Source organism: Drosophila guanche, unplaced genomic scaffold (genome assembly GCF_900245975.1).
Source record: "Drosophila guanche unplaced genomic scaffold, DGUA_6, whole genome shotgun sequence".
NCBI classification, from domain to species: domain Eukaryota; kingdom Metazoa; phylum Arthropoda; class Insecta; order Diptera; family Drosophilidae; genus Drosophila; species Drosophila guanche.
In genome coordinates this window covers 2,832,968-2,858,554 of record NW_022995744.1, presented here as the reverse complement: position 1 = coordinate 2,858,554, position 25,587 = coordinate 2,832,968, and the positions used below count along the sequence as shown (strand labels likewise).

Here is a 25,587-nt window from a genome sequence, read left to right as displayed (position 1 = left end):
TTTTATCAGCGCGCATATGTTTAATACTTGCATCAGCAAGCGAGACGCAATGAAAGAAAGTTTTTAACCGAAAACACCCGAACGCCACCCGACTGGACCTTCTTATATAGTTACTTTATGAAACCCAGGGGTGGAATTTACCTTGCACACTTGGAATTCTTGTGACGTTTTTCCTGTTGTCGACACCTTAATTTTTCCCACAAATATCGCAGCGACAAAGCTCCCTTGCTTGAATTCAAATTCAAATCAAAACAAAATTTTAAACGCGTGCCGTGGGGGTTGCGGACGGATTTTTATGTGATTTTGTTTTCGTTCGTACAGACGGAATATTGAACATTTATGAAAAAGGTAGTGAAACATAGTGACATACGATGGTGGTCAAAATTAAGTCGAACAAAAAATAAGAATTTCTACGTACTCAGCTGAAGTTATCGTCTAGTCGCGTTGCCGCTTTTGCCCCGGGCGGCGCGTCAAGTGCTTGATTCTCATGATTTTGTAATTGTTTTTGAACGCTGCTCTTGCATTTGCATGTTTTTCAATGCTATGTGTTTTGTGTTTTTTGGAAATGGGAAAGAAATGTCGCGTGTCAGAATGAGAGAAAAATGTTTAAATAACAATCGCAGTCGGCGTCGTCGTCGCCGCCTCAGCAGCAGTTTGTTCTTGCTTTCTCGCTCTGGCCAACTAATTTGAACTGCCTACGTGTGTGTGTGCGAGAGTGATGTTGGTGTGAGAGTGTTGTGACTTCTGCTTTTATGTGTGTGTTTGTGCGACTGACTTTGCCAGCGTGTTTTTGCTTTGCTGCTAGAAGAATTGTTTAAACACAACATGCCAGACTGTCGGATTTTTATTTTGTTCAAAAAGACAAACAAAAGACATTGTCCGAGACTCGGAGAGAGAATAATCTAAGCAAAGCAACAAACATTAACAGAGAACAACAAAGCAAAGGCACTCACACACACATAAGAGAGCCAGAGCGAGAGAGTGCGAACTGTAACGACAATGACGCCATAAAAATTAAAAATATACCAGAGACCACCGTCAATAATGCAGTGTTTCTGTGGTTTTCTAAAATTAATATCTTTAACTATTTGTAATTGGATTTCAACTGCACCGTGTCCCCCCGTCACGGTCTTACATGGTAGCGCCGCTGCCTGTCTGTCTGTCTGACTTTGCTTTTTGTCATTGAATGAGTGTGCGAGTGGTGCGAGACTGTGCCTCTGTGTTTGCCTCTGCCCTCTGTGACTTTGCGGCGGCGAGTCGTGACTGGATTCCATTGAATGTACATGTGCTCGCACACACACACAAACACACTGAAACGTAGAGGCTGATTTGCTTATAAAAAACTTACAGTTAGACGATGCTTTTCGCTTTCTTGATTGCGTTTGTTTTGTGTTGTCTTTTTTCGTTTTCCAGTTTTATCGCTGCGAAACCTGTTTGTTGACCAAATCTTTGCCTCGGCTTTAAATATAACAAATTACCTCATTTTACACCTGAAACTTCCCATTTATCCGTTTAAGTGCTCCGACTAAAGCATACTAATTAAAAACCAACTATTACGACTGTGGCTCAGGGATCTTCCAAGAAATGACTGCTAGGTGCTCGTGAACCCGCTCTATAAAACCCAACTCTACAGTTTCGGATCGGTTCTTCTTTTCAGTTTTAAAAATAAATTAAAAAAAGTTGAACAAAAACCGTAAAACTAAAAGTGTGTACCGTTGAATTTAAAATCTTCGACAAATAATTAAATACGTTTCGAATGTCTCTGCTGCCGCATAACAACTCCCTCATCCAATAACTGTCTTGTTACGATCAACAATCAACGGTAAGTAGCATCCGAACATGTCGCTTTTGTCGATCGTAATAGCCTTACCGTGACCCTGGCCTACCCTCGATGTCTTTGCGCAACGCCCTCCACCTGTGTGTCTATTGAGAGTTATGCAAAAGCTTTTTTAAAACTGTCTACACTTGTTAGAATAAGTCTATCCACTAAGATAAGATCCGACACGGGTAAATAGAAACAATTTTAAATTAAAAACAAATTAATATCTTTATTTATGTACATATACACATACATATGTACTTACATGTACAAACTATTAGCTTTTGACGTTTCTGCCTCCTCGAATAAATCGGAATATGGAAAATATAATATTCTTTAAAAAAAAATACAATGAATAGACTCCGTTAAATGTCGTTCATCTTCAATAATATTTATCGTACAAATAAAGGCATAATAATAAGGTACAAATAAGGCATTGTGGTTCTGCCTCGGTCTATAGCCAATATATGTATGTACATATGTATGTATATATGTATGTACATATGTATGTATATATATGAATGTACATACATATCTATCATGTAAACAAACAGTATTTTTACTTTATCCTCTTTCGAAAATTATATTACATATATTTTACATGGAAATTGACAAAAAGATGCACACAATAAAATGAATGAGTCAACTTTCGAGGAGGGAATGCGTCTAAATTATACGCGTTTTTTATAGAAAAAATATTAAAAACACAAAAAATATACTTATGTATAACAAACATTTAAAAAATATATATTTTTAGCTTCTGTCATTTTTATGTTCGCATGTATGTTGTTCCTCTTAGTATTCCACTGAGAAATCGAAAGTGGGCTACTTTGGATTTTTAATTATTCTACTCTTTTTTCATATTCTATAATTGCTAAATAAACCCGCTTTATAGTTCCCCAATTTTATCAGATGAGCTTCCAATTTAAACGAAAAGTTTTCGAACAAGAGAACTGCCCATTTCTGGTGTGGTCCTTTCGACTGACCTTTGATTGCTTGCTCTCGTCATATTTAAATTCAGGTTTACATGTATGTACATTGAATGTGTTACAAAAATATGAATTATTGTCGTTAAATGCATTTTTCTCATCATTATAATAGGAAAGTGCTTGGCAATATTTTTCCTTTTGTTCCTTCCCCATATTTTTATTCATAATTTTGTCGCCTCGCGATTAAACCAAGCTATCATCAAGCAAGGCCTTATGGTGCAGTAGCCACAATGAATTGAGTGGCAATTATTAAATTTACTGAAATTTCAAATTGAAATAATTTCAATGCAATTAATCAGAAACCGAATCAACTGAAACTGAAATCAAAACGCTTTAACAACAGCAGATTTGATTGGATTGTCTCTCAGCTGGATCTGTGCCGTCGGCAGCAGTTGCAGTCGGCCGAGACTCGGATGTCGAATATTGAATTTCGGTGGTGGAGCATCCAACCGAAAACCGGGACCGATTGAATATATATCAATTGATTACACCGCTTTAATTAGTTTCAATTTGCACACAATATCGACTGACTATTGCCTTTTTCCCGTCTGATGCTCTGTTTTCACCCAATTTATTTTCAGTTTGGCAATCAAACCTGGGACTGAATGCACATTGTGTTGTGTTGTGCACATTTGTTTCAAATAAAAAGCAATTTGCCAGAATGTCTGCAAAATAAATTACAAATATTCATGGCTCAGATTTGGAAAACTCTGGACTTGTACAAAGCAAAAACTAAACGTTGATTCTCACACACATTTTGATTCCAAATCTAAACAAAGAAAGCATTCTGGAAATATGAATGTCACGACAACGAGATACCCAGTGGAAACCTTTGTTTCATAGTTTCTGAATGTTGCCTGCTACAAATAAAACATATCCTTTTTCCCTACTAATACAGGGTACAAGCATGGAGAAAACTTTTGGTATTCTCTGGTTCTGGTCTCTGTAATCCGCAGTGAAAATTGTCTGTTTGTTTGTCTGTACGGAATGATGGCCAGTTGCAGGACTTTTGACTTGTGGCCCTATGATATTGTGGCAGCTCTCATTCATGAGAGTTGCACACACACACACACAGTATATGTTCAGATAGCCTCAATTCGAGGCTTTAATATGCTGCAATTAAAGTTAATCACTTTTCACTTGCAATTAGCATGGCAGCTGCGATAAGTTCGTGTCGTGCGTTTATAGCCATTAGTCGGACATAAAAGTCCTCTATTTGCCCCTGTAGCGTACTCATCCCCTTTCCCCATTCACATCCACGAATCCCATTCTCATCCCTGTCGCCGAAACATAAAAATCAAATCAAATTACATTACTAATACGCCGCGTGGTTGGCCACTAGGCCAACAAGAAAAAAACTCCCGCACACGGACACACGGAAACATTTGCATTTATTCTGCAAATTTATTCTGGGTAGAACTCCGCCTCGGGCTCGGGCCTGGACCTACATTCAAGTCCCTGCTTGTTTGTGTGTTTGTTACCTTCATGCGCTTTAGGTATGCGTTGGAGCAGGCTGGTTGGTGACTCATAACAAATTCCCCTTCCGACGACGACGGCTGCCCGGGACGTTTTGGATCTTTTACTGCCTGAATCATGCATTTTTTACCATTCTTGGATTTTTATTGGTCGCTTTTTTGTTGGGTAAGGTTAGGTCCTTTCCTTTCACCCCAAGGCAGAGTGAGCTTTTTGTTGTGGCGTAGATTTGTTTTTATTAGCAGGTCTCGGGCGGGCGTTTGCAAACAGCTTTAGAACAGATCATAATATACATATATTTTGATGTTTTTACAGCACTAGAGGGACATGCTGTTTCTACGCAATGTACGCGAATTTGTAGCAATATACATTATTGGCCAACAAATTTTAAGGATTTGTACCCGTCTTGTACTCCGCTTGATTTTAACAAGAGATAACCTTTAATTTTTATTAAAATAAAAGGTTTATTTGTACTATGTACTATGTACATAAACGTAGAGTTTCCAATTGAATAGTAAAGCTGAATAAAAGTATTTTTGTGCTATTTTTTCATTCCAGGTACTCGAAGAGTAAATGTTCAACATTTTATTTCTGCTCGAAAGTGGATGTTCATATGTAACGCACAGAAGTAAACGTTTCCGACCCCATAAAGTATACATATATATTCTGAACAGCATCAAAATCTGTCTGCCCGCTTGTTTGTCGATTGCACCCGCCCTCATGCGCGTGGCTATATTTTAAAACAAATTTTGATTCACATGAATGTTCACACAACATTTTGGTGACTCTAGCTCTTATAGTCTCAGAGAAGTAGCGTCAAATAAGACGGACAGACAGACATGGCTATATACCCTATTTACTTTTCGAGTACCGGATTTAAAAGATAAATACAAGTACGATCATTTATGAGAGAGTGGGAAAATGCTACATTCTTCGTATGGCTCGATTGTCTGCCGTGCAAGTGCGTGCTTACTTATTTTTCGGAATAGGAGAATAAAGGTGTGTAAAAAGAAAAAAGTGACAGAGTTTTCATTTATTATCAATTAGATATCCACTTCTCATTCTCTGCAATCATTATACCCAGTCTGCATGTCTTAGAAATCTGTATATCAAGATAAGCAATTTTTTTTTCTGTTTCACCTTCGGTATACCATCATTCCGAAACTCGATTGATGTCTACCAATTCACACCAAAAACGAGAAGGGACGTGTGAGACGCTTCTTACGCGTCACAACTTTTATACCCGGCACTCAGTACTACATCTGCACCTTAGCGGTGTTTTGTAAAATTTTAAATTTTTTCTTCAACTGTCATCTCATCTACAACACTTCTTACACCAACACGCTCCTTTAGCTCGCCCCCCTTCCTTAGACCCACACACTGCAGACTCGCGGCAGAGGCAGAGGCCGAAGCAGCATGTGAATGAGATAATGTAAAAAGAAAAAGGTGGATTTAGCCACTGGAAATTCATTTCTTCATTGTGGCTATAATAATGATCCAATAGGATCTCATTTTGGTTATCTAATAGATATGGCCATTCCCTATGGAAGTTAGTTTTCTTTTAACTTCAAAATTGTAGGTTTGGGAGGTTTTCGCACTTTTGGGGGGGCGGGGCTCATTTTTAAAATACACTGGTTTCAGTATGAGCATACAGCAGTCTGGAGTCAAAATTTGGTGGCTCTACCTCTTATAGTCTCTGAGAACTAGCCGACAAACAAGACGGACAGACGGACGGACAGACAGACATGGCTAGACATCGACTCGGCTATTGATGCTGATCAAAAATATATATACTTTATGGGCGGAAACGCTTCCTTCTGTGCGTTGCATACAACAACCGTTATTCCACACAAATACAATATACCCTATTTACTCTTCGAGTACCGGGTATAAAAAACACACAAAGACGTGCATGCAGTGCATTTTTTGTGCAATCCAAAACTAATTCGCCATGATTTATTAACAAATCGGCCTCTCGCATTCTCGTACCCGGTGCTCCATGGCTTTTCCAGGACATAGACAGGACCCTCTGATGCACTCACACACACGTACTCATGCCCCTGAACCAATTGAACTGATTGGAGGGGGGGCACCCACAGAACCCGCTCTACCCACTCGACGAACTATTCATCTAGAGAGCAGGCGGTCCGGACAAGTAATCTCCTTAAAATGCAATTTGTTTTGTTGCAATCAACGATTTTTGATGATGACTACGACTGGCCACCAGAAGCCCCTTCGTCAGGAGAGTCCTGCAAAGGATGCGATGACTACGATGATGATGATGATGTTGATCGAATGCGAGTTGGGTAACAATTTGCAGCGTGGCCAAATAAATTGGTTGTTATTCTGCCCCTACTCCCAGTCGTCGTTCTACCTTACCTTCCACATACTACAAACATACATACCCTCTCGTCTATGATGCCACAGGCATGGCGGCCCTCCAGGCCCTCCTCTAAAAAATGATGGAGATGAAAACAAAATTTGTAGGATGCTTCTGGTTTTTTACGTGCACAACCACTCCACTGCCACCACTTGGCTTAAACTGGTTGCCTGGCTGCCTGGTTGACCCTCTGATGCAAGCCCGTGGCAATGCAGCCCCAAACTAAAGGCTGACGAACGGATGAGATGGATGAATGGGCATCAGGCATCCCTGAGTGCTGGATTGGCGGACTGACCGACTGACCACTGGAATGAATGAATCACAAAATGGGGCGAGGGCTTCAGGAGGAGTGGAACGCCTCCATGGCTTACAGGTGCAGCGCACACACAAGAGCCCTCTCAAAGAATATCCCGGTATTGCACGGTCATTGTGACAGTGGTGCTGCAACCTATACTGACGTTTGTGATTGTCCTGACATAATCTATTGTCCGAAGCAGCCTCTTTAAGGAATTGTTGCCTATAATGTGGGAGCTATATCTGTGCCATATGCACGCAAAGTGGTTGTACTTTTTCTTTTAATTCAAAATGAAATATACGAATTTCGGCGAAATCTGAGGAACGCACAGAAGGAAACATTTCTAACCCTATAAAGTATATTCTTCTTCAGCATCAATAGCCGAGTCGATATACCCATATCTGTCTGTCCGTCCATCCGTCCGTTCGTACGTCCGTCTGTCCGCCTTGATGAGCGCCTGGATATTAGAGTCTATAAGAGCTACCAGATACCAGAAACCAAATTTTGCATCTAGATTGTTGTGAACTCACACAAATCCCCCATTTTGACAATTTTAAAGATAAGAGAAAAGAAAAAATCGCCATTCCGTAGAGAATCAAATCATAATTATAGCCAGAATGAAGCAATTAATTTGCAGTGGCTTCCCCCTACCCCTTCAATCAGCTTTGCTTATTTTTTGCACATTCTGTGGACTCTATGGAATTGTGGCAAGCTAAAAGGGCGTGTTGGTGTGAGAAGAGATGTAGATAAAATATGTATAAACGAGAGGGGACGTGTGAGATGTGGACAGATGTAGAAACAATTTAAAATGTCAAATGTAAAATTCGAAAAAAACCATAAGGTACAGATTTACTGACTGAGTACCGGATATAAAAGTTGTGACGCGTACGTATTGTTTCACAAACGTTTCTAATAGTCTTCGTCTAAATCTGCGATCAACACTCTTTTGATTCCAATGTTCGCTGTGGTGTGGTGGGTGCCTCCGTCTCTTGACCAGATGCATACTTTATTTCTTGTTTTGCCGTAACAGATTTTGTTTACATTTCTTTTGTTTGTTTGCCCCTCAATCCAAAAGGCTTCAAGAGAGGACACGTGTCAGTAGCGTGATTCAATTTGCACAATAATTCACATGTCGATTGCTGGCTTCATCCATCCATCCGTCTATCTATCTCAGATTGATTTTTAGCCAGCCGGGATGTCTGTCTGTTTTGCATTGGAGCACGCCGCGTAAACGCAATGTGTACAGCATGCAACATCTGCATACGTCGATTCTCGATACTCTTTGCATTGGATCTTTATATGCAAACGGATGGATGAATGGAAGTGTTCTTGTGACAGACAGCTGTCTCCCCGTCACAATGAGATGCGCATTTATTTCAAGTCCTCGACAAATGGCAATTGATTAACTCGCTTCCTACTCCCCCGTACGCCGTTCCCCTTCTCCAAGAGTGCTGGCGGGGCGGAGGGCGGAGGAACATCATCAGACCCTGGCGGGTACACCGCACTGCCTATCAGTATTGCTCATAATCACACCCACCTCCACATGCAAACGGGGGGCCGTATCATACATTCCCCGAAATGTCGACCGACCCCCTTCCGCATACGGCCCACGCTTGTTAATCGGGGCTCGTGTTTTTCGCTGTTATTTGAACAATTTGCTGATTAGATTTTCATTACTTAAACCTTTTTTCGCCGTCTTTCTCTCTCCACTGCTTGCTGGATAGGGAGAAAGTTATCTATTCTTAATTGGAATAATTCTTCGTACACTCTTTTTAGTGAAATAGTGATAGATATTTTTTCCCTTTTGCTGGAGTTTTTGCTCCGTTTTTCTTCAGCTATTTTCTTCGCTTGTTTACGTTTCTCTTAACCGCAAGGCACCTACAAAATACCCATAGTATGAAACATTTTCCTGTTGCACTCTAAACATGTTTTCAAGGACATGAAAACTGCCGGAAGAAGAGTCATCGGTGGCTAATCGGAGGGCCTCAGAATTAAGCTGACAAAATGCCATGACGCGGCAAAACGCATGGGCATCGGTCGAGGGATGAACGTTCTTTTCCAACCATTACCCAACGATTAGTCGGTGTTCTAAGGGTTAAATTTGTCCCAGACTGAATCATACATATGTATGTACATACATACAATTTTTGGAAAAATGAAGCACTTCTCTGCAGTCAGGATATAGTAACCAATATTAATTTTGGATTAAATTAAACTTTTATTACATCAAAGGTAGGCTCAAAGGTAGATAAATTGCGTTTACTTAATTTACTTTACTCGTAAATTAGAGTGACAATGTGACAAATGTAAAAATAAAGTTATTTTCACTTACATTGTCACATTAATCTGAAAGTATTTGTTTTAAATATATGTACATCATATAGAACGTCAATATGTATGGGCCGCTTTCAAGTTAAAGTCAAAGTGTGTTTGCAATATGTTTCTGTCTTAATACCGAATATTGCTAAAGAGTACTGTTGATAGTCCCTGCTGCGAAGCATGGGTTTGATCATTTTTTTAAGTGTCTTAAATGTTAAGGTACTAAATTGCAGCCATGCATTCCCATTAGAGAAAGCTAAGACGATTTCTGAATAATTAATTTGAGTTTATATTATGAGGTGCAAGATAAATGGAGACATAACGAGAAGGGACGTGTGAGACGCTTCTTACGCGTCACAACTTTTATACCCGGCACTCAGTACTACATCTGTACCTTAGCGTTTTTTTTTGTCACATTTTTCATGTTTTCTTCATCTGTCATCTGTCATCTACATCTACAACACTTCTCACGCCAACACGCTTCTTTTGCACGCCCCCCTTTCCTAGAGTCACACACTGCAGAGTCATGGCAGAGGTAGAGCAAAGGCAGAGGCAGAGGCCGCACACTGCAGAGTGTGAATGATAGAATGTGCAAACAACAAATATAAGCTGCGGGACGGGGTGGTTTTAGTATCGGCAGGGGCAGAGGCTGCACAATGCAGAAGCAGAGTGTGAATGAGAGAATGTGAAAAAAACAAATATACGCTGCGGGACGGTGTGGGTTTAGCCAAGGCAGAGGCAGAGGAACGGCAGGGGCATAGGCCACACACTGCGCGAAGCAGATTGTGATAGAGAGAATGTGAAAAAAATAAACAAAAAAATCTGCGGGACGGGGTGGGTTTAGCCACTGCAAATTTATTTCTTCATTGTGGCTATAATAATGCTCCAATCGGATCCCAATTTGGTGATCTGTAGATTTGGGAGGTTTTCATTTGGCTCATTTTTGAAATACACTTGTAACAGTGTGAGCATACAGAAACCTGGATGCAAAATTTGGTGGCTCTAGCTGTTATAGTCTCTGAGTACCAGGCGCGCAACAAAACGGACGGACAGACGGACGGACAGACGGACGGACAGACAGACATGGCTCTATCGACTCGGCTATTGATGCTGATCAAGAATATATATACTTTATGGGGTCGGAAACGCTTCCTTCTGTGCGTTACATACAACCGATATTCGCACAAATACAATATACCCTATTTACTCTTCGAGTACTGGGTATAAAAAGCACTTTGCCTACACCAAAAGGGGAATATTTAAGCTTGAGACTAATTAGATTATCTGTGACATCCTGCTGGACAGGACAGCTCATACTTTAAACTTACGTTGCTGCTGGGGCATGCGATAAATCCAATCTAAACTCTAGTGCACTTGATCCACATGCCCCGACCCTTTGGGACTCTGAAGAGGGCATAACATTAAATGTCTATTAGCTGCCATAAACGGGTCGTATGTCTCGCACAAATTATGCAGACTAGGAGCCAGCCACTGCATGCTCCTAATGCTTCTCTTCCTCCGTGGGTGGTATCTAATCACTCTTGGCCAAAACGACATGAGCGATTACGTCAGTACATGGACACGGTGTGGAGTGAGTCGCCGATAAGCAAGACAAATGTGCAGTACGAAAATCTATAAGGCCCCCGAAGCTTTGTGCAACATTTTAAACCATACGTTCGGTGCTGTGGCTATAGGGGAAATTGCTGCCCCGTCAGCACACAGTCTGACACCGCTGCGTATACGCAATATTTTGCAGGATGAACCGAACGCCCAACGCCGTATGCAGCATGCCGCAGCGATTGGGAAAAAGATGGAGCCCGGGACTGTCTGGGTTCTGGTTGCTTTGGTTTATGAAATTTATGTTAGAACTTTTTCCGATGCATATTTTGAAGGCGATGTGTGCGTGCCTGAAATATTTTCAGTTACCCGGTATCGAGCGGCAGTCCGATGCCATGGCCTCCTTTAATGTCGTGACACACTTCCGTGCCACAGAATAAGAGCAAAAGGAGGATGAGGAAGCATCACCTGAACACAGCTGGATGTTACTTAAAAGTTGTCCACAGTATTCTTTGAGAATTGTGATTTTTTGTTGTTTCCCCAGCAGGTAGCAGCAAGAGGAGGCATGTGGCAAGCATCAGGAAGCTAGGAACTTTTGCGCTATGCCAACCATTTGCTGCTGTTTTTTTTTTGCCAACCAACTTGCTCCCTGACAAAAATTTTTGTTCCTGTCGCTTTTTCGAGCTGCTGCTGCTCTTGCTACTGCTTCTGCACTTGGACTGGAATGCACTTGTCCTGCATCATCGTGTGAGCCTTCTCTGGCATTCCGCCCGTACTGCCAGCAGCAGCACCTTTCAGACAGACAGTTTTATACAGACAGATGCCTTGAAGGCTCCACAAATATTTGCGCCCTTCGATTGAGTCATCAAGTCAAACATTTAGCTCTGACTCGGATTCGATTTGGCTTGCTTCGATAGGAGCATATTAGGCATATTGTTCACAAGAGCCATGACCTATTAGCGATATCATTAGATAGGAATAAAGATAGATTATTTTTGCCACTAAAAATGTATACATTTGCATTATCAATTAGAAGCCAGGATAGGATAGGATATTTTAGGTAAATACATATGTACATATGAAAATAAAAACGTATGTATAAAATATAATGTAAACAAAATATATGAATTTTAAAAAATATATATTATTTATAATATACATATATAATTTATAATTATTTGAAGTTATTGTAGATTTTTATACCCGGTACTCGAAGAATAAATGGGTATATGATATATTTTATTTGTGCTCGAAAGTGGATGTACATATGTAACGCACAGAAGGAAACTTTTCCGATCAGCTTCTTTAGCCGAGTCGATAAGACCTGTCTGTCTGTCCGTCCGTCCGGCTGTCCGTCTTGTTTGTCGGCTATTGCTAAGCGACTATAAGAGCTAGAGCCACCGAATGTGATCTCCACACAGATGCAAATGGATTTAAAAAATTACCCAAATACCCAATACAAGTGGCTACTTGTTAATGGAAACTATGTTATAAAAATATCATGCAATATCACAAACCATAGTCTGTGCTTTTTATAAATTCAATAAAATATTTTGCAGTGTGAGATTAAACTTGAGAGTCTCCCAAACAAAATAATTGTGTAGTGCTTAATAGCAAAAATGGTAATGCATTTTCTTCAGAACTCGAAGATTGGAATTCTTATAGGATGTACATATGTAAATGTAATACATAAATAAGTTAGTCTTTCTTGTGTGGATGGCGAATAACGAAGCTCAGCCGCCCCTCAGTAAATGACGAAAAAAATAATCTTCGTGCGATCAGTTGTTTTTTTTTTTCGGCGCAAAATCCTCAGTACTAAAAGAAGAGTTCGATAAGAGAATAAGATAAAATGGGAGTGAATGAGACAAGGCTACATATTTTTATTGCGCTCGTTCGCCGAGTTTGGATGTGTGTTTGTAATAGGGAAAATATTCGAGAACGATGATAAGCAAAATGAATCAATGTACACATGCATTGGCAGATAGGCATTTGTTCCAATACATAATATATGAATACATATTGACATTTATTTTTGCATTCCATCTGCCTTTTGTACCGAGAACAACCCATTCTGTCTTTGATTTACAACTTAACTAGAATCAATTAAAAATATTCTCCTACGACACGAGGTATTTAATAGTCGATGAACGGCAACCTGAAGGTGGGGACTTCACCCTCGCGCTGTGTGACGGCTCATAGTATTCTTTTGTTAGCCTTTCGTCAACGTTGACCACATTTAGTCGCTTTGTAGCAGTCGTAGCAGTCGTTGTGTGGCCCAGGACTTGAGGATCACATCCTGCTGGTGCTGGCGAGAGTTTATAAAGCCCGTGCCACCATTTCATTCCCCTGCCAATCCCCCATCACCATCCTCTCATCGTATCCGTAGTAGTTTTGTGACCATTGTTCACTAATTTTGTCACGTCTGCAGCTTTTGTTGGCATCCCTCTGCCTCTTCCTCTGCCGTACTCTGCCTTTCTATCTTTCACTTACTTTTCTTTTCTTTTCTATTATATTCTTTTCTTCTGTTCTTTTCTATATATCTCATCTATATGTCTCTGTCGTCTGCCATTGGCTTCACGAAGGAGCATCATAGTTGACCTTCCTTCGGTGACCGTTCCCTGCCCCCCGTCGGACTGCTTATTTCTTTTTTGCTTGTTTGTTTGATTAAATCTTTCTCGACGATTTGCCTTTTGCTCTGCACATGTCTCGCTCCTTTTTCCCTCAGCCTTTTCTATGCATTGGACTTGGACTTTAGCTTCGTGCCAATGCCCCAGAATCGGAAAGCAGGAGTGACCAAAAATTAAATGCAAACATGCCGCTGACTCGCATTTAACTGTGTGGCACATGCTGCCACCTGGCAAACACAGGCAGGCCTGGTGGCACACGAAAAGTCTGCGTGACTTGCCTGCGCCGCCTGCATACTTTTTAGCCGGAGGCCTGTTCATCATGGAGGAGGCCTTTCCCGGGTCTGTTTTCCGGTTGATGCCATCGCCAAGACACACTATGCGCTGAAAAATACTTTTCTAGAGCATGTTTTGAATATTCGCGGCATATTTCGACGGAGGTGTGTGGTTGGAAGCTAGGATGCCACAATGCTAGGGCGTCCTCTTAGTCAGCGAGACAGAGAGAGAGTATCCTCTCGTTCACGAAGCTTATCTTTTCAGATTCTCCTCTGCCGACCGACCTCTGATGTCATGCCAGTATTTTGTATTTTGCACAATTTTCCGTTGCGCCCCGCCACTTTCCTTCTTCCTTCTTGGCTTTTTGGCGCTGTCGCGGGTCCTTTACATCTTTTTAATGTTGAAAAGCTTTACCAGCTTCCGTTGACGTTGCTGGCGTTTGGTTGCGTTGCCAGCGGAAGCGGAAGTTTAACTTTTGTTAAAATTTTTAGTGATTCGCAAAGACGCAAACATTTTCCTGGTTTCTGGCATTGGCGTTCTGTGATGTGCTCTGCTGTGCTTTTATTATGTACGTTTTTCTTTCTCTTTGCAGTTTAAACGATCGTTAAGTCTTGCTTTTATATTTAGTTGTCGCCTTGACGCCGTGATCAAAATTGATTAGGTCATTCAACACTATACACATTTTCGAAGTTATTTCAGAGTATTGAATTTCTCGTGAGTTTCCCGTTGTGTGTTTTATTAGGTCTTTCAGGTATCCAAAAGATCTGATATTTATTATTCAACAATCGCAATGAGATGCATAAGCCAAAAGTTAGGTTCGCTTATGAGAAATGTTTACAGTGAATTAATTTAATTGAGGAACGTGAAAGAGTGAAACAAGATTATCAGGCGGTCTCGCCTGTCCTCCAAATGCTCCATCCTCGATACCCTCTGCACCCGTGGTTAATGTCCCGCTACCAGCCTTCCCTTCTCTCTGCGAAGCATTCCGTTTTAGGTCTGGTCTTAAATACCCGCGTAGTTTTCACATAACACAAAACTATCGAAATCGGCAAAACTAACTCTTAATGCCAATGATTTGGACGCTGCCTCTGACCCGTTTACAGCTTTAAAAGTTTGAAACGTGGCAGCGTGCGGCCTTGCCCCATCTCCCCAGTGAACTATGCTGCCACACGGCAAAGTTAGTTCCTGGCAAAAGTTGCGAAAGTCGTGGGCAAACAGCCAAACTAACAAATGGGGCACAGGACTCGCTATTATTATTACTGGTTGGCTGAGGGGATGTCCCCAGATGCGTGCCTCGTCGGCACAGTAAAGGAATGGGAAGTCAGATCCGCGGGGCAGAACCTCTCAACTCTTAAGCTAAAGGCAGCACCAGTTTTGGCATAAGCCCTGCGCGATGATTGCGTGCTGCACGGTCACGGCTTTTAGCGTTGCATGTTGCAGCAGTCACGCCCCCACACAGACCCACACATTACCTAATGCACCCACACACATGGGTATCGGAAATGCATTTTCAGTGGTCGTCAAGAAAGCAGGAGAAAGCCATTTCGCTTTATTTTACGAGCATTTAATCCACCGCTCCACGATTCGTTGGCCGTTTCGCCTTTTTCGCATTTTCCCCGTTTTCAATTCGCAGTAGGTCCTGATATCAGTCCAGACGTTGGGGCAGTGAGAGAAAAACCTTTTAAGCAGATTTTATATACACGATACACGATATTTATACGATGTACGATCCACATTGTATTCGATAACAATGCCTTTTACATTCTTTAGCTTAATAAACTATAGAGATGATTTGTAAAAAGACTATCGCAAAATATTGTATCATATATTTCAACATTTTAAAAATAACATACACACGAAAACACTTTACTCAAAAGTTTAGCTTAAGTAGACTGTATTACCTTGTGAAGTGGTAGGTACATACATATTTCCAATTTGTTAAAATATAAATAAAACTTGAAATCATAGAGAATAACTAATAAATAATAAGATAGGCAATAGATTGTAGAAACACGTTTGCAGAATGAAAGATCTCTCCCACACTATTAATGTCTATTAAGCAGATTAGGTTTGTATAACCAAACAAATCTTGCAACAAATGGTATGCAAGAATACCATTTTATTTAAACTGAGTACCGCGTACTATGTATCTATCGTATATGGCATGTCTTAAGCACTCGCCATCGTATCTTTAGTGGCTTTTGTCTCTTGCACTGTCACTGACACTGCCACTGGCTGATGATATCACGACATCGCAGGGATGGTTGCGTAGTAAAAGCGTTATGGCAAATTGTTTTAAGCTGTGCGAAAATGCCATCAAATTCAGTTGACTATGCAAAACAGAAAGCAGAAAGGGATCGATGGACGGACGGACTTGGGGGCAAGGATGCTCAAGTCCAACCCAAGAATGGAATGGCGATAGAATGAAATGGAACAAAATGGTTTAGGATGGTGGGATGTTGTTATGGCAAGGAAAGGGTCATTTGTTGCTGTGCTCCGGATATTGCATTTTATGGCTAGTGCATGTGTCAGCCCCTATTCTTGGGGGTATTTTCTGCTTCTGCGACTAAACTTAACCTCCCCCAAAGAAGAGTTCTGCCCAAAAAGGGGGCCAGTGGTCAGCAGAAGCAACAGCTTAGAGACCAGAAGTAACAGAAGCACCAGCAGCAATATGCTAAATGTTTCCTGTGTAAACATATGCCAATGTCAGGAACCAACCAGAATTAAATGGTGGAAGCAACACTAATTTCATAGTCATGAAAATTGAGCAGTGGATGTATATAGATGGAGCTGGAAAAGGGTCAGACAGTAGGTACTTGCATCCAAAAAACTATTCAAAGCAAAGCTTTACCCGAGCATGCAGCATTATACGTTATGACATTTCTGTTGTTTGCTTAATTATTGTTTGTTCTGAAATGTCCTTTGGGTGGGGCTTTATAAGGCACATTTTGATTAATTGCCGGTCAAAAAGTCACAGCTGCCTAATTATAATGTCTTTACCTTTTTTAAACGGAAATGACAAAAATATCAAATACAAAATATTATACAAGAGAAAACTAACTCTATTGGAACTTTTATGAGTCTAAAAAATTACAATTTTGAGACAAAAATTTGAAAAATATCATCCCTTTTGCATTTGAATTTTCTTTCTAAATAGTTCCCGAAATTAAAATTCCTACAAACAGTTATGCCGTATAAAAGATAAGAGTTTCATTGGCTGCTGCTGCATAGTGACTGGCAAAGTATATACAAATTCGTTTAACTGACAGTTACACAATTTCATGCTGAGACTGTCAAAGTGGTTCACTCTGTTACCTTCGCTATCCGGGAAATAAATTTCCATCATGTTTTGCGTAACTGTTTCGCTAACTTTCGTCTCATTTGCTTTTTAAATTCCGCTTATTCCAAGATAATTATATTTAATTTCCGCTATCGGGACTGCGCCTTTTGCTGGCCTTCTCGCACCTTTCCGTGCGGCCGCCTTCCGTCGGCGTTGCCACAGCCGCAGCTTCAATTTAAGTTGCACAGAACTCTGAGCGGCCCAAAAGTCGAGGGCCCCTTTGAGGCCTCTCCGTGGTCTGGAGGGCCGGCACTTGTTCGCGCGATCCGCTTTTTATTTTCGCATTGTTTGTGGTTGCTCCACCCGGTGGGGCGCCACCTCCATTTGCGTGTGAACGCGCGCGGCTGCTGACACTTTTCGCTCCCTCTGGCCGTCTCTCTTATCCATTCGCTGCATCACCTTCGCTGCATGCATAATTTAATGCAAATAATGCACTTGTTTCGTTTCGTTTCATTTCACTTCACGTGCTGTTGCCTGTTAAACGTTCCCTTCAGACAGACAGGCGGACGGGCGGACGCACGGGGCATAATGCACAACTTGGTTCCACATTAATGGTAGTTCGTAGTTCCTTGCAGGAGTCGCCCATGCGACCGATTTGAAAATCTATAAGAGGATTTTTCACTGTAGAAGAAAGCAGACCTCTTGATTGCTGAAATCTCAGAGATTTGCACAAGAAATTTTAAAGATGGAAGGGCAAGGAATATGGCTGGAACTAATAAACAATATATAAGGGGAGCCGAAAACAAATCATCAGAGCTTCAGTATATAATCGAACGAAAACGAGAAGGGACGTGTGAGACGCTTCTTAAGCGTCACAACTTTTATACCCGGCACTCAGTAATACATCTGCACCTTAGCGGTTATTTGTCACATTTTACATTTTTTCTTCATCTGTCCTCTACATCAACAACACTGCTCACGCCAACACGCTTCTTTAGCTCGCCACCCTCCCCTAGAGCCACACACTGCAGAGTCAGGGCAGAGACGAGACAGAGGCAGAGGCCGCACACTGCGCGAAGCTGTGTGAATTGAGAGAATGTGCAAAAAACAAATATAAGCTGTGGAACGGGGTGGGTTTAGCCACTGGAAATTAATTTCTTCATTGTGGCTATAATAATGATCCAATCGGTGAGCTGATAGATATGGTCATTCCCTACAGAATGGCGTTTTTATGCCCGGTACTCGAAGAGTAAATAGGGTATTTTGTATTAGTGGGAAATCACTTGTGTATGTTACGCACAGAAGGAAACGTTTCCGACCCGATAAAGTATATATATATTCTTGATCAGAATCAGTAGCCGAGTCGATTGAGCCACGTCTGTCTGTCCGTCCGTCCGTCGGTCCTTATGAGCGCCTGGATCTCAGAGACTATAAAAGCTAGAGCCACCAAATTTTGCATCCAGACTTCTGTATGCTCACACTGTTACAAGTGTATTTCAATTAGCGCCGCACCCTTTCGCCCCCGCAAAAGGGCAAAAACCTCCCCAACCTACAATTTTGAAGATAAAATAAAACTAACGAGAAGGGACGTGTGAGACGCTTCTTACCGTCACAACTTTTAATCTGCAACTTACTACATCTGCAGCTAAGCGGTTATTTGTCAAATTTTACATTTTTCCTTCATCTGTCATCTACATCTACAACACTTCTCACACCAACACGCTCCTTTACCTCTGAAGCCAAAATTTGGTGGCTCTAGCTCTTATAGTCCCTGAGAACTAGCCGACAAACAAGACGGACGCGCGGACAGACGAACAGACAGACATGGCTCTAACGACTCGGCTATTGATGCTGATCAAGAATATATGTATATACTTTATAGGGTCGGAAACGTTTCCTTCTGTGCGTTACATACAACCGTTATTCGCACAAATACAATATACCCTATTTACTCTTCGAATACCGGGTATAATGAGTAGAAACGTGAGTCGCTTCTTAAGCGTCACAATTTTTATACCCGGTACTCAGTAGTACATCTGTACCATAGTGATTTTTTGAAATTTTACATTTTACATATGACATTTTTTCTACATATGTCATCTACATCTACATCACCTCTTACGCCCACACTCTTTTTTAGCTCCTTCCCTACGGAATGGCGTTTTTAGTTTTCTTTTATCTTCAAAATTGTGGATGTAGACATGGCTAAATCGACTCGGTTATTGATTCTGATCAGGAATATATATTTTATGTGGGGACGGAAACGCTTCCTTCTGTGTGTTACATTTTTTCCGCACAAATACAATATACCCTATTTAGATGTATTACTGAGTACTGATTATAAAAGTTGCGACGTAAGAATCGTCTCACACATCCCTTCTCGTTACACCAGGGATCACACATTATAGTTTTTTCTGAGAAATACCTTTAACTGCTTCGAGTTCGCAGTTCTTCTTTTATATATATCGTTTGCTCCCTGCGTATACGAGACTGACTACTCTTATGGTCCTTCCACGTAGTCCGTAGTCCGGACATGGTTATGGGATTCCGTTCGTATGCTCTCGTATACTTGCTTGTAATTTTGTACTGCACTCGCGTTTATTTAGCATATTTCCTTGCTGGCCTTGCATCCTGCCTGGGTCGCGGGGAAAAACTTAATTTCCGCCTGCCGGGCTGCTCCATTTTGAATTCCTTTCGGGCTGCCTGCCTTCCAGCGGCGTACTGTGGCTTGTTATTCTGCACTCTTGCTGCTGCTGATTCTTTTGGCGCCTGCATGGCCCTTGTTTGTTGCCATAGTCTTAACAACTTGTAGAGCGCGCGTTCCCCGGCCCGCTCGTCCCCGCCATGTAGGTTTCCTTTGCTTTCGTTTCCGCACGCGGCAACGCGTCTCATTTCAATTTAATTTCCTCCGAAGCGTCGCTCTCTCACGTAGCACTGGCGTCTGGCATTTGCCATTTTGTGGTTACACTTACACTTTACACTCAGCGGCACCACAGCACAGCTCCATGGCTCCTCAGCTCAGTGGAGCAGAGCAATTTTCATCATCATCTGTCGCCCTTGATGCTGTCTCTGTTGTTGGCTCCTGCCTTGCCTACCTCCCTTCCTCCGTCCGTCCTTCAGTCAGTACTGCACTTTTTTTGTGTCTTATTAAATGAGTGAAATTACTTTTCCCTCCGTTTGAATGCTGCAGCTCTTGAGGCAGCAGCAGCACTTTTCACTCTACTGGAAATTAGGTTGTGAGTTTTCCAAGTGGCGTCATTCAGCCACTGCTGAGACGCTGCCGACGAGTGTCTTGATGTTGTTTGCTTCATGCCAGCGAAAGGCTTGTTAAGTATTTTGTTGTTGAATAATTTATGGACGACTCAGTCACTCATCTCCAGTCCATTGTGCGTTTAAGGGTGTGTTGGAGGCTGGGTGCACGCAAACGTGTGCGCAATTTTCAACAGTTTATCAGGCCATTCTTATAATTGACTTTGGCATTCCATTATCATCAGCAGAAGAGCATCATCATGAACATAGCAGGCGTACTGTCATCATCATCATCGCTCATACGCCAGGTGGTCCAACAATTAAAATCACTTGATACGAAAGTTAATTAAACTGCAATATTTGCATATTTCGTTCATTGTTTTCCCACTTTCCTGGGCCCTGGCTAAGGGAACGCAAACATCTGGCACTGACGAATGCCACCTTCTTGCCGCCGCTGCTGCCACACCATGAGTGAAACAAGCAGTCACGCCTCTTTAAGCTGCGGATTATACTAGAGCTTTTCCATGCTACTTCCACACTTCTTGAAAAATATGCGAGGGCATTCACCGACGCGATTCCAAAAGATCAGAAGACATATTTAATTTCCTTTCGTCAAGGAAACAGTCTGATCTTGAATATTTGTGCCTTTAACGAGATTTCTGTGTGAATAAAAACTTATATGAAACGCAAAATTTTGCAGAGCTTCATTTGATTACATTTCAATTATACTTATGTGTGCTATGTGATTTCCATCAATGAAATTTAGCAAATTATAATATTCTTTGAATCCTACGGATCCTTTATAATGGATTGACAAGATTTTGTAACCCATAAAGACATACACATTAACAAATAATAATAAATTCCAAAATATGATTAGATATAACACGACGCTTCTTTCATTCTTGGAAATACAATGTACCTTTCGAATTATTATTAAGATCAATCAAGAAATAATAACAACGTTCGGTGAAAAACTACCGCGTAACAGTCACAGGAGGAGCAGAAGGCTCCCATGTATGGTTTGGGAAATGGTTTGGGGGACGCGAAAAGTTTATTGCTCAATTTCCCCAAAAACTTTGCAAGCCTGCCCTGCCTCGATCCTGCCTGTGCCCAAGCTGACTGCTCTGGTGCCTGTTTTTTTGTTGTCTGTAGGCGGCAGGCACTGCGGCTAACCAACGCACATTGCGTTAACATGCAGATTTAAGATACTTTTGTAAACTTGATTTTGCCAGTCTAGGAGATGGTTGGTGGCAAGGGGAGAAGGAGATAGGGGAATCCGTTGTTGGCCTACGGCGGTGTAAGTGCAGAATAAGCCAAGATAATGTTTGAACAGTTGGTGCCGCGGCATGTGGGTAGGGAAGAAACCCCCGTGCCAATGACTTTTACGTGTTTTAGCCAGATTTTATTAACGCAACGTTTGCTACCAATAACCAAGTTATATGTACTTCCCGGGGTGGGGGTTAAGAAGCTAACTTTGCGCAGCTCTCGAGTAGAAGAGAAGACTTCGGGTGAGCCAGCCCGCCAGCCAGCCAGCCATAATTTATAACTTTAACCTTGGCCAGGAAATTGCTGCTGCTGCTGCAGGCATGGTGCTGCCTTTGCCCATGCCTTTGGCCAAGGTAGCAAAGGCGGGAAAGACAGGCCCTGGCCAATTTCTGGTGCTGCTGCAGTGTCCGCTGTGATTTACAGCCAAGTGCCTGCAATGACCTGCCCCGTAGTGCCGTGCCATGCCCCCTGTTTCAGTGGGCAGCGCTGCAGCTCCGTTGAAAAAGTTTCCGATGCTGACCGCCGACCGCAACAAGGACATTTATATTTTGCTGCAGGCCAATGTAATTTTTCCTCACCCTGTTCCTACTCGTACTCGGAGAAGCAGCAGCATAATGGGATGATATGTTTTCAAGAATTGTACTTACCTTACGAGCAAAGTGGGCTAGACGACTGTTTCGTTATTTATACAACCTTGTGTTCCACTGAACCCTTGAAACTTAGTGGGTTTCCAATTTTCACGAACACATTGTCCAAAAATATGAAGGCAAAAGGGAAAATGTGTAAGCATCATGTTATCACAATAATTAAGTTATGGAATGCGATAAAGGAAATGGGTTGGATTCTACTTATAATGACTCGCAACTAGAGAAATAATCTATTCAAGTTGATAAGCTATAAGTATCCCATTAAAGATGTGTGTAACATATGTATATGGAACGAATAAATTTGACCTTCTGTTTATTGATTGCCTTGTAATTTATCGTTGACCTGTCTCGAAGCACTTCTCTGTGCGTGTCAGATATGCTGTTAATAAGTCAAGATCTCAGCCAGCACTTGACCATAATCCACTCGACACATATCCACATCTACCTATTATTGCACACTCGAGAGTCGGGTCAGCCATTTGATTAGCCATCGACAAGCAATTCCAATTTCAATGGCCAGTAGCTGGCTAGACCAATTTGCTATGCCCCCGACAATTTGTGACCCAACTGCGGGAACCTCCATGAAGTTGACCACAAACTGCTTTTGCTTTTGCCAGTTTGTTAATTTGCGGACTTAAACTCCAAACCCAAACCCGCAACCAATCCCCGGCTCCTGTCACGAACTCGAGTAGGAGTAAGTTCATTTCTATTTGATACTGCAGAAAATTAAAGAGAAAAATTAAATAACACGCGATTTGCCTCCTTTGTCCCTCGTCCGCTCTTCCCAGAGTGTTTCCCCGAAATCGTATATAGGGTTTATTGTTGATGCATGGAATAGGCCAAAGAAAGCTGTCACTTTGGAATATCTCGGAGTTTAGAGTAGAGGGTATCTTTTAGTCATAGTATTCGACTGGAAGCCATTTTTCCACTTGCCTTAGTTATATTTAGTGAAGCCATTCCGTAGTGACGCCATTCCGTAGTGAGGGACCATATCTATCAGATCACAAAATTGGGATCCGATTGGAACCGATTAGAGCCAGAATGAAGAAATTAATTTCCAGTGGCTAAACCCACCCCGTCCCACAGCTTATATTTATTTTTTGCACATTCTCTCATTCACACTGCCTCGCGCAGTGTGCGGCCGCTGCCTCGTCTCTGTCTCTGCCATGACTCTGCAGTGTTTGGCTTTAGGGAAGGGGGGCTAGCTAAAGCTAGATGACAGATGAAGAAAAACTGTAAAATTTTACAAAAAACCGCTAAGGTACAGATGTAGTACTGAGTGACGGGTATAAAAGTTGTGACGCTTAAGAAGCGTCTCACACGTCCCATCTCGTTTTAGTTTATTTTCTGGCCTGCACTCGGCATCCTTTTCAGCTGCAGATCAGTGCCTCGCCTCGTGCCTTGTTTCAGTCCTTCCAGTCGCTCCAGTCGCTTGTTTGTTCCGGTTGCTGTTTAATTTGTACATCGATATATTGTCCGGTTGTCAGTACACGGTCTCTCTCACACATACAAAAACACAGGCACAGACACACAGAAGCGATTGCACTCTGGGAGTGTGCTGTGTGTGAGGCACTGTGTGTATGTGCCAAATAACCATAAATTGCAGAGTCCGCCCGTGCGGCTATTAGCCTGAAATATCTCTTAACTCTGGAGTCTGCCGAGAGTTGCGTTTACGGCGGAATAGGGGAGAAAGACTTTATCCGGTGGAGACAGGCTAAATGCGATGGCAGTTTGCTAATTAGTCAGCCATTAAAAAATATGTAAGCACAATGAAATGGCAACTTGGCCCGGTTCTGGCTCTGATTCTGATACTGGACCAGGTTCTGGCTCTCGTTCTCTGGCTCTCTGTCCGTCTGTTCCGGTCCCTCCTTTTCTAATTTGCGCAGTGGCCCGACATTAATCAACTTGGTTAAAAGAGAACTCTGTCAATACCCAGGGCTCGTTGGCTTCATCCTCCGTCAATCCTCCATCGTACCCTCCTCCCTCCTTTTTTTATCCATTATGTGCTCCGGCGAACAAAGAAAGTTTTGAATCAATTCAAGTTTTGAAAAGTTAAATCCGCGTACTGAATCTCCCCCAGCTTTGCACTCAATTAAGTGACTTTTGCAAGGGGATGCAGGGCATGGGACGCGACCCAGCTCTCTTCACTGGCGCAAGTTGCAAGTTGCAAGTGCGTGTTGGTGCGGCAGCAACAGCTAAGAAAAACAATTTTGTTTCAAAGGAAAAGTGAAAAATAAAACGAGGGAAAAGAGCTCAACAAAAAGAGTGAAAATATAAAGCAAATCCACTTGAATGGCACCGATGCACGGGGCAAGAGGCACGAAGCAACAACGAACGATGCCAAGTTAGTGCCAACAATTGGAGCAGCAGCTGCCCCGTCAGAAGTTGCCACTCTCTTGGCATTGTCCCCTGCCACCAACACACACATCACGTGAGCTGGCAAAGTTATAGTGGCACGGCTTTGGACCTTCCTTCGACTGCTCCTTCTTGTGCCTTCCGCCTGATTGACTGGCATCGAGTTGACTTAGCACAGCTTCTCCTTCACGTGCTTCTTTATTCGCCAGAATACCCTGCTCAGTGCCCCTTCCTTGAGGACCCTAGGTTCTTCTGCTAGCTGCCTCTTGGCAGTGGTTGCGTAAACTAATTTTCCGTGTCGTCACTCGATTGTTTTGAAAGCCAACTCTGTTGACTCCGACGAGCGGGACATACGGACAGCCTATGCCGACGAGAGGGACCAAACGGACAGCGTGTAACATTTAAAAGCCTGGCCATTAGACACGTTGCAGGTGGTTGCAGGACAAACGCTTTGGGAGCGGCTCTGCCAACTGACATCCAACTGCAGGCGCCTAATGCAGTTTATGTGTAGCACGTCCTGATTTACTCCTGTACGGAAATACAGTCCTGCCGCCTTCTGCCAGTGTGAGTACATACACATGCATGTACGTACGTTTCAGTTCAGCACGAGACACAATTTCAATTTCATTTGTATCGCATGATGGTATACTGAGAGTTATTCCGTGTGAACAATTAGACATAATTAATATTATTTGAGCTGCAAACTATATAAATAAAATAAGCGAACAAAAGTTAGCTTTGACAACACATTTTTGTATAAAGATTAAAAATGGGGAACAGTAAAAAAATGCGTTATTTATTAATAAAATATTTTATACATAAATATTAATGCTTATATATTTTTTTGTTTTTTTTTTTTAACGGAATGTATGATATAAGTTTGCGCTTAGGAGTGTTTCCTATACCTGGTACTCGAAGAGTAAAAATGGTTTACTGTATTTGTAGTCTAAAAATGTAACAGGCAGAAGGAAACATTTCCATTTTTGATCAGGATCAATAGCCGAGTCGAAATAGCTATTTCTGTCTATCCGCCCGTCCGTCTGTCTGTCCGTTCT

At 42.0% G+C, this 25,587-nt stretch overlaps 1 protein-coding gene across 4 annotated transcripts in view; it reads left to right on the top strand.

Moving 5' to 3' along the window:
* The first annotated feature begins 215 nt into the window (after positions 1-215).
* LOC117580143 (palmitoyltransferase app) overlaps positions 216-25,587 on the top strand; it is a 63,405-nt gene continuing 38,033 nt past the window's right edge. Inside the window, exons 1-2 of one of the 4 annotated variants that reach the window (XM_034266445.1) lie at positions 216-348; positions 1,571-1,822. The gene's annotated coding sequence lies outside the window, so the exon portion shown is untranslated. Of the gene's footprint in view, positions 349-1,517; positions 1,823-25,587 lie in introns of all 4 variants that reach the window. The other 3 variants (XM_034266444.1, XM_034266446.1, XM_034266447.1) reach the window with 3 other exon arrangements.